The sequence below is a fragment of the Cryptotermes secundus genome, unplaced genomic scaffold (assembly GCF_002891405.2).
Source record: "Cryptotermes secundus unplaced genomic scaffold, Csec_1.0 scaffold582, whole genome shotgun sequence".
NCBI lineage: Eukaryota > Metazoa > Arthropoda > Insecta > Blattodea > Kalotermitidae > Cryptotermes > Cryptotermes secundus.
In genome coordinates, this window is record NW_019724752.1 from 1152347 (window position 1) to 1160421 (window position 8075).

The 8075-nt window shown below is 42.8% G+C and overlaps 1 long non-coding RNA gene across 1 annotated transcript in view; it reads left to right on the forward strand.

Moving 5' to 3' along the window:
- LOC117282202 overlaps nt 1-6977 on the forward strand; it is a 20186-nt gene extending 13209 nt beyond the window's left edge. The window contains exon 2 of the long non-coding RNA XR_004512851.1: nt 6153-6977. This is a non-coding gene — a long non-coding RNA (uncharacterized LOC117282202). The remainder of the gene's footprint in view (nt 1-6152) is intronic.
- The last annotated feature ends 1098 nt before the right edge of the window (nt 6978-8075 follow it).

The following is an 8075-nucleotide window of genomic DNA, read 5'->3' on the forward strand; positions in this document are numbered from 1 at the left end:
TAAATACACGTCGAGATGGAATCCTTCGATCGGGAAAACGCCTTTGGTACTCTTCAACAGCAGCACGTGCATTGCCACCGCAAAATCCATACACAAAATGCATATCACAATACTCAACGTGTGAAAACACAAAAGGCATTTCAGCAACACCGCACAAGTACACATAATTACTAACCATTCACGACGCTAACGCAAGATACACTGTAATCCTCTGTGAGTAGGGCATGAGATTACGGCTAGCATGACATCACCACACTCAAGGACAAACAGATAACAGTCACAGCTGATAGGTATAATGTGTGGACCTGCAAGAAGACCACACTTTTCTCTGGCCATTATCTCCGTAACCGTTCAACTTTGGACATAGGTGTTTTGGGTTATATCGGCATACTTTAACATCAGGAACACCCTCCCGAAGTTTGGTCCATTCCTCCTGGGACAAGATTATTATCAATTATATATACTTCTATGCTACAGTATTAACTAATTGATATAGATAAGCTTCGCTAAGGGTAACGAGTACTTGTGAGTCGCGGGGAAATCCATCCTGAGTGGATTTCCGAACTTCAAGCAGGCGGCTTGGCGACAGTACCTGTGGTTGCATGATCCCCTGCTTCACATTCAAGCAAGACTGAATGAAAATGTACTCATCCGTCACTTCATCTAAGGATCTCTGTATCTGAATAGCATAGTCGTTCAATGCCAATAACATGGCGGTGTACTCATACTTTTCCTTTATCAGGCCGTTCTCGTTGTTAATGAACTCCTTAATTTCTGAATCCCCTTTTTAAAATTAATTCATTGTTAGAAACATCGTTTAAGGTCTTGTTAACCGATTTTAGGGCGGACTTAACTACCACCTGTTCCCGTGATAACTTTATTGAGTCAGCCTGCTCCCCTTCCAGATGCGTAATTTTAGTATTATAAAACTCTTCATTATCCGAGTCTCACGACCAGAAAAGAGAATATGATACCTGTCCTATGGAATTGAAAAGTCCTATTTGCGCCTAGGAACGACCTTCTCGGTCCTAGTGAGCTGGGAAACAAGGCTCCTCATTTCCTTCACGTTCCTTAGCTTTCTGTTAGCATCGTTAATAGTCGTCCTGCATTCTGTCAAATTTAGCCATAACGTGTCGTCATGCTTTCTGCAAAATTCTACAATCTGTTCAGTATATTTACTTACAGTATCAACATTGTCGCTGGTCTGCTTCAGATTTAAGTAAGTCACAATCTTCCACTCGCTGTTATACAATCTTGCATCTGCCTCGTGCTGATAGTAAAGCCCAGTTGAACTCTGAATCGGTTCAATGCGTACGTCGAGCGCTACACCGTCTGCTACTCCGTTAAAAATTATTCCTAGGATTAACACCCACATCTGTAATCATGTGAAAAACAGTTTAGCCCTATTGGCGTGTATCTTGAGTTCTTTAGACCGTCTCGCGCGCAATACGAAGTTAGGCCCTTCTATCCTCAATACTCATATGGTCCTATATAAGCTGCTTCTAGCTTCTTAGATCGGCCACGGCGAACTCTCATCTAGTACTAAAACCATGCTGCCTACCTCAAATTTTGGTACATGTATCGCGCAGTCGGAATTCCTTTTATTGTTTAATTTAGTTACCTCGAAATTTCTCCTTGTCATGGAATAACCACTCTTCATTCTAGCCTCTGGTTCCTTGACGTAATTGTCATAGGCATAGTATGCACTTTTCGGTTCTCTTTGCAGAACCCCCGGCAGGTTTGGCAACCGGCCGTACAGTAGTTGAAATTTTTTTTTATTGACTGTGTATTTACAATCTGTTCTCTTATTTGTTGAGCATTAAGTAAATTTGTGGGTGAGTGGCATGGGTGGAGCATTCATCCTCCGATGAATCCCCTATCGGTCTTGTAGATGGATAATATTGGTTTCCGTGTCTTCAGCAGGTTCGGGGAGGTCAGTAGGCCATCGCCGTTTTAAGGTAGGCGCACATCTGCCGTCATCGGACGGACGGCACGGAATTTTTTGTGTGACTGCGCACACCGGATTCGGAGCATCCACATTTCCGACAGGTGGTCTTGCCTTCAAGAAATGCTCAATTCATAGCGTAACGTCGTTAAGTGAAGTTCATCTTCTTGACTATTCTTTGAAATTTGTTTATTGATTATCGTGAACAGTTATGGATAGTGAGGAAGAAGTTGTAGTAACAAGTTGCTTGCTGGCAGAAGAGGAACAGAAACGGACACGAAAACGGAAAATTTGGGTTCACAAAATAAATAAGAAAAGAGTGGATTATGGAGAGTATCATACTTTGTTCCCTGATTTGGTTGATGATGACGTCAAGTTTTTTAAATACTTTCGTACGACTTACGCTAAGTTTTCAGAACTCCTGAACATCCTGAGACCACACTTAGTGAAGCAAAATACTGAATACAGCCATGCAATAGAACCCCAACAGAGACTAGCAGTATGCTTAAGGTACGCATACAATATTTTTATTATTTGGCCTGTGAGACTATAGGCAGGGGAAACTGAAGTTCTCGGAGGAAACCTACCCCAGCGCCACTTTTGTCCATCACAAAATCTCATGTGCCCACCCGGGTTTGAACCCGGCCCGCCAATATTATAATACATTTCAGACATTTTTACTCTTAATGATTTAATAAAAGTAAATGAGAACAAGTTGGAAAAGTAGCATTATTTAATGGGAACTTTCAGCAATGACAGTAAGTTGAAAAATAACAACAGTATTTAACGACGAAATTTCAGCAAACTGTGTATTATAGCATCATCAGCTGTCTCAATATCAGGGGATGGGTTCAAGACTTGTTGGTGTTGGGCAGGACTGTGGGTCGCCGAAGAAATGACCGAGTTCGACGAATCCATTTCTTGTGCCAGCCGCATTTCCACACTGTTTACCATCTGAAATAGTTGTCCCTTAATGTGAATTTGGTCCTGAAGTGGAAAGGTTTTCACAGTCTGAGCCATATTAATGAAAAACTCGATTAACGGGTCAGTCGGTGGGTTTGTTGTGGGTTTCATTTCCTTAGACTTGAGATATTTGTCCAGAACTGATGCTGCAGTCGGTTGTGGCGTGGAGTTCCGTGAAATTCGCTTCCGACGACCATATGTGTTTGAATGTGTGTTTGCGGATGATCAACGTTGTGTGTCACTTGTTGCTGGAGAACATGGGGGAATTTGAAATGTTGTAGGGGGGGGGGGTGTTCTGGTTCAGTTTCGTCCTCTTCTTCCTCCAAATTACTGCTTGCGTATGGAATTGAAGGCGTGAGGTTGGTCATTCGATCTTTGTCGTCATGTAGGTATGGAGTGAGGAACTGAAGCTCTTTATGAAATTTGGGTGGCTTCATTTTTTAAACTGCCTGCCCACTTTTCGTGTTGCGCAGATTCAATGCTTTGCGATGGTTGTCCCTGATTCTGGTCCATTTGGAGTTGCAGATTGCACCTGAAACAGGTAATATGTACGAGATTATTAGCCATTGAAGTATGTAATATACTCGTACATACGGTATTACATGTACATGTACAGTCCAAAACCTGTTTCCACCTGGCTGGCGAAGCCTGTCGCACTCCCCTGGGGCAATGATTCATGAATGACAAATTAAATGAAATGATTGTGGAGCGTTGCTGGAATGAAATATGACAGGGGAAACCTGTACCAGTACCTCACAACATCCCTTGTTTTGCAGGCGCTGCAATTTCACTAGATGAGTGCCGCAAACTCCCAGGCGAGACTAGCATAAGTCATTACAGATCTAATAAGAGCTTTGTGGAGTGTCAGTTTAATGTTAGCGCTCAATTGCTCGCTTTTGAAAAGGGAATGTACTCTAATGAATGTTCTGAAGGCCTTGGCTTCAATCTCCATGTTACTCTTATCGAAGATTACACCTAGATTTTGCACTATTTACAAATGGACTATTTCTTCTATTTAGAGTAAGACAAGACTCAGGCGGTCGACACCCACAAGAGAAGTAGACCACCCGAGTCTTTATCTTCGTTAATTTTTATATTCCAGCGCTCATACCGGGTCTCCATTGAGCTGAGACCGCGCTGGAGTTTTCTAACAATAAAACCCTCTTTGCGACCTTTCACATATAGACAGGTGTTGCGTACAAAGAGGGCCAGTTGAACACCATGAGTTTCGGGGGCATTATTTATATACAAGTTGAAAAGAGTAGGGGAAAGAACAGAACCTTGTGCCACCCCTGCTTGCATTTCCTTTGGCGTTGACATTTCGCCCTCAACACAGACCCTGAATTTACGCTGAGAAAGAAAGGACCCAATAAGCTTGGTCAAACAGTTAGTTAGAGAATTCCAATTTTGATAACTTATTGTAACCGTTCTTTGGTTCTGCTAGCCCCGGTAGAGAAATTCGATTCCTCTCAGGCCGTGTTGACTGGCCACGACTTGGGTGATTAGTGGGGCATTAGGCTCAAGAAAGTCACACTCAACACGAATTAACTGTTTAAGTTTTTATTCAGTCAGCACTATATAAATGGTAACTGCACCGTAGTGACACTTCACAGATTAGTGGATGTAGCTTCCTTACAGTTTACTAAGACACGCACGTTAACAGTCACAGCAGGGTGTATTTACGGGGATCAGAACACGCGTACCTCCGGTGAATGTAAATTTCAGAGTCCTTTTGTCAAGCAAGCTCAGAATGATAAACATTAGCCCTGGCTACCCAAATTTCGGGCAAAGGACCTCCCACTTCAGGTTATGATTGGCTGGACCGGGCAGACTGGGAGGTTGCTCTCCTCCAATTAGAAAAGCGAATATCCACGAGTATAGAGTTTAGGGTTAAACTTTTCCACCTGCTGCGTGGCTATAAAACTCTGAATTTGGGGTAGCAGAAAACGACGCTGCTAAAATTATGACTTCCCCTGTCAAGTGTAGAACTGGGCAGCTGGCTTCAAGCTTGACCCAAGCCACTTGCTGTGTGTCTCAGGGGGAAAATCTCAAATTGCGAAACGAAAGTGAGGAATTTCGCAGAACCCTAACCAGACACAAAACATCAGTTGACCATACCATAAGCTGGAAAGTTACATTATATAGCAAGCCTGAGTGCCACGTGGTATCAAAGGCTACATGTCCAAGAACACGGCAGCCGTACACATTTTATTGTTGAAATTAAGGGTCACGTGGTCCGCCAGCCTAATATACTGCAATGCCGTGCTGTGACATGCACGAAAACAAAATGGCTTGCCTTGAGCAGGCCTCTTTCTTCAATATGTTAACGAGTTTTGAATTGTTAACTATGTTAATGAGGTTTTGAAACCGCTCCCAGTCTATAAATTTTTCAATAGGTTTCGAAAGATTCCTAATTTTAACGTGATCCAGTATGTGGAATACTATTGGTAGGTGATCTGAATCCAAAATATCAGAGACGATGACATCTCACACTCTGATATTTTGTTGAACCGCAATGTCCAGCACGTCACCATTTTCCGCAGGGGAATTATGAGTGGGGAACTGTGGTGCTGAACTTTCGAATTCGCTCCTATCAAATAAAACCATGAATTTATCGCCTGAGGGGTTTGACACTCTGCTGTTCCAAAATGGGTGTTTAGCATTCAAATCACCTGCCAAAATAGACTTACATCTAAAGCTTAAGAGCCCAGTGATGTCAGCAGTACTTCAGGCTCTGCCTGGGGATTTACGAGCATAAGGAGTTGCAAGCAGCACTTCACTATTACCAGTTCGTATGCAGACCCCTGTCGCTTCACTGAAACGTGGGGTGGTGGGTGTACATGGTTATGGGAGATGCTTTTTCTAACTGCAACGGCAGTTCCGCCTTTTCTTCCCGAGTGGTGATCGGTTCTATAAAATTTGTAGTTTGGAATAAAGAATCTCTCATGAGGTTTCAGATGTCTTTAAAAACAGGGCCACATCTTCATGTAGATCTTGCAGCTGTTTACTGAGCTTATTGCGCTGCCTCCCAATGCTATGACTTTGAGTGGCATATGGACGCTTGTGGTCATTTTGTTTCATGAGGTTTACTACAATTTTCGTAATGGCCATTATTTTGTTCTCAGACCCTGCACCACTAACCTCTGTCATGATCTGCTGTACTACAGTCACAACACTCAACATATTGTCGAGAGATTGACATGAGGAGCCTGAACTGACTGACCTGTTTGTTGTTCCTGTACAGGGACCGGGACGCTCGGTTTCATGGCTGCTCCTAGAACTGCCACCGGTATTTGGCGAGTTTGAGGCCGCTGCTCCTGTGTTGTGCTGCCTCAGAGCGCCGCCGCGAAGGAGACACCAGGAGTAATGATATTTGAGGAGCACACCCTTCCCGTTTTGGGTTTGGGTGCTCTGTGATTTTTTCTGCAGTTCCTCCTCCGCGTGTGTTCAGCCCCGATAGTTGGCGGGATGGGGCTTCTCTCCCTCCTTCAACTGGCAATTGCAACAAGCTGGAGTGGCTGCAGAGTTCTCTTTCTCTGGACACTGTGCAGGTGGCCACCCCCACACCACATGCAACGGGGAGGTTGCTTACAGTTACCCCATACGTGGCCAAACTGTTGGCAGTTGTGACACTGCGTAAGGCCACTCTGCGTTCTATATGCCTCAGCCCGGGTGGAAATGTGGCAAAGGCTTTGCAGTTTGAAAATTTCCTGAAATTTGTTGTTCGGGGTAAGGTTATAAGTAGGGCTCGGATTTCTATGACCTAAAAACTTTGAAAATATGCATGCATTTATGCCCTAAAAATGGCAAAATATGACAGAATGGCCCACAAAAAATAAGTAAATATTTAACAAAAATTCCTAAGAATGGCAATTTATTAAGAAGTTTACAAAGTTATTTTGTCCTGAATAAATATCTTCAAGCTCTGAAGCATCAATCACAGCACATTGCTGACCGCATAAAGAGAAAAGCTGAATGGCGTTTTATTGAAAAGTGTACAAAGTTATTTTTTTCTGAATAAATGTCTTTAAGCCGTGAAGCATCCATCACAACACAATGCTGACCCTGTCAGCATCGTGTGTTCAGAGAAAACATGAACGAAAGTACTGTTTATTTTAGCGTGAAAAGTAAAGTAAAGTGTGCTAATAGTTGCAGGTAAATAATTTGTACGGCACCGTGATCTTCCTTTTCAGTAGAGTTGCACTGAATGACAACATGCATTTTCAAATTCTCGAACTTGAAGGACCTCCGATTGTCACTAACAATGAACTTGTATTTGGAGAAACTCCTTTCTACGTCGCAAGATGTCACAGGGGCATACTTAAAACAAGTCAAATCACTTGCGTCAAGTTCTAATTCACTGTTGTCAAATTCAACTTCTTTGCCACAAAGAATGTCAGAAATTGTACACAGTGTTGAATATCCAGGATTTCGTTGGCACACATTTTGTAATTTTGCACTAATTTTCACAGCAACTTCGCCCTGTGCTTGATGTAGTTCACTTTCAACTTTCTTAACAATTTGTAATGCATTGCACAGTTGCATGCCCACTGCTTCAAGTATAATGATGGATTTTGATATCACACTGAAATTTGATTTTATGTACGCTAGATTTCTTGACGTGGTTGATGAAAACAAATTTTGTACAGTTCGAATTGAAGATGAATCATCTCTGCCAAACTTCATGAAGATATTTTCAGTCACACTGTAGTGTGTGCACTACAGTGGTGGGTTGTAAGGTAGGAGATGTGGAGGTTCTGAGTAATGTTGAACGCTAGGAAAAGGTTGTTGAAGTGGCTGTGGAAAGGACTGTGGTTGGGGATGGTAAGGCGTTGGTTGGCAATGTTGCTGCAGCTGCGAAGAGGATTGTGTAGTGTACCCTTGGTAGTGAGGAGCTGGAACCTTTTGATTCTTAATATTGGAAATGACCCGAAGAACCTCCATTTGGAATTGGAGCCACTCATCACTATTAAAATTCTCTGTATGCGGCAGTAGACTGTGATAGAAGGACATTTGGGGGTTCGGTATCTCAGGCTCTGTTTTGTCCAAAGCTTTTAAAATCTGCAAATCTACTTCGTCCATTTTTTTGTGTTTCCTTCGTAGTTGACTAGGAAGAGCCTTTTCCTTTCTTGCAGTAGTTAGGCCTACCTCATGTACTGTGTTCTCA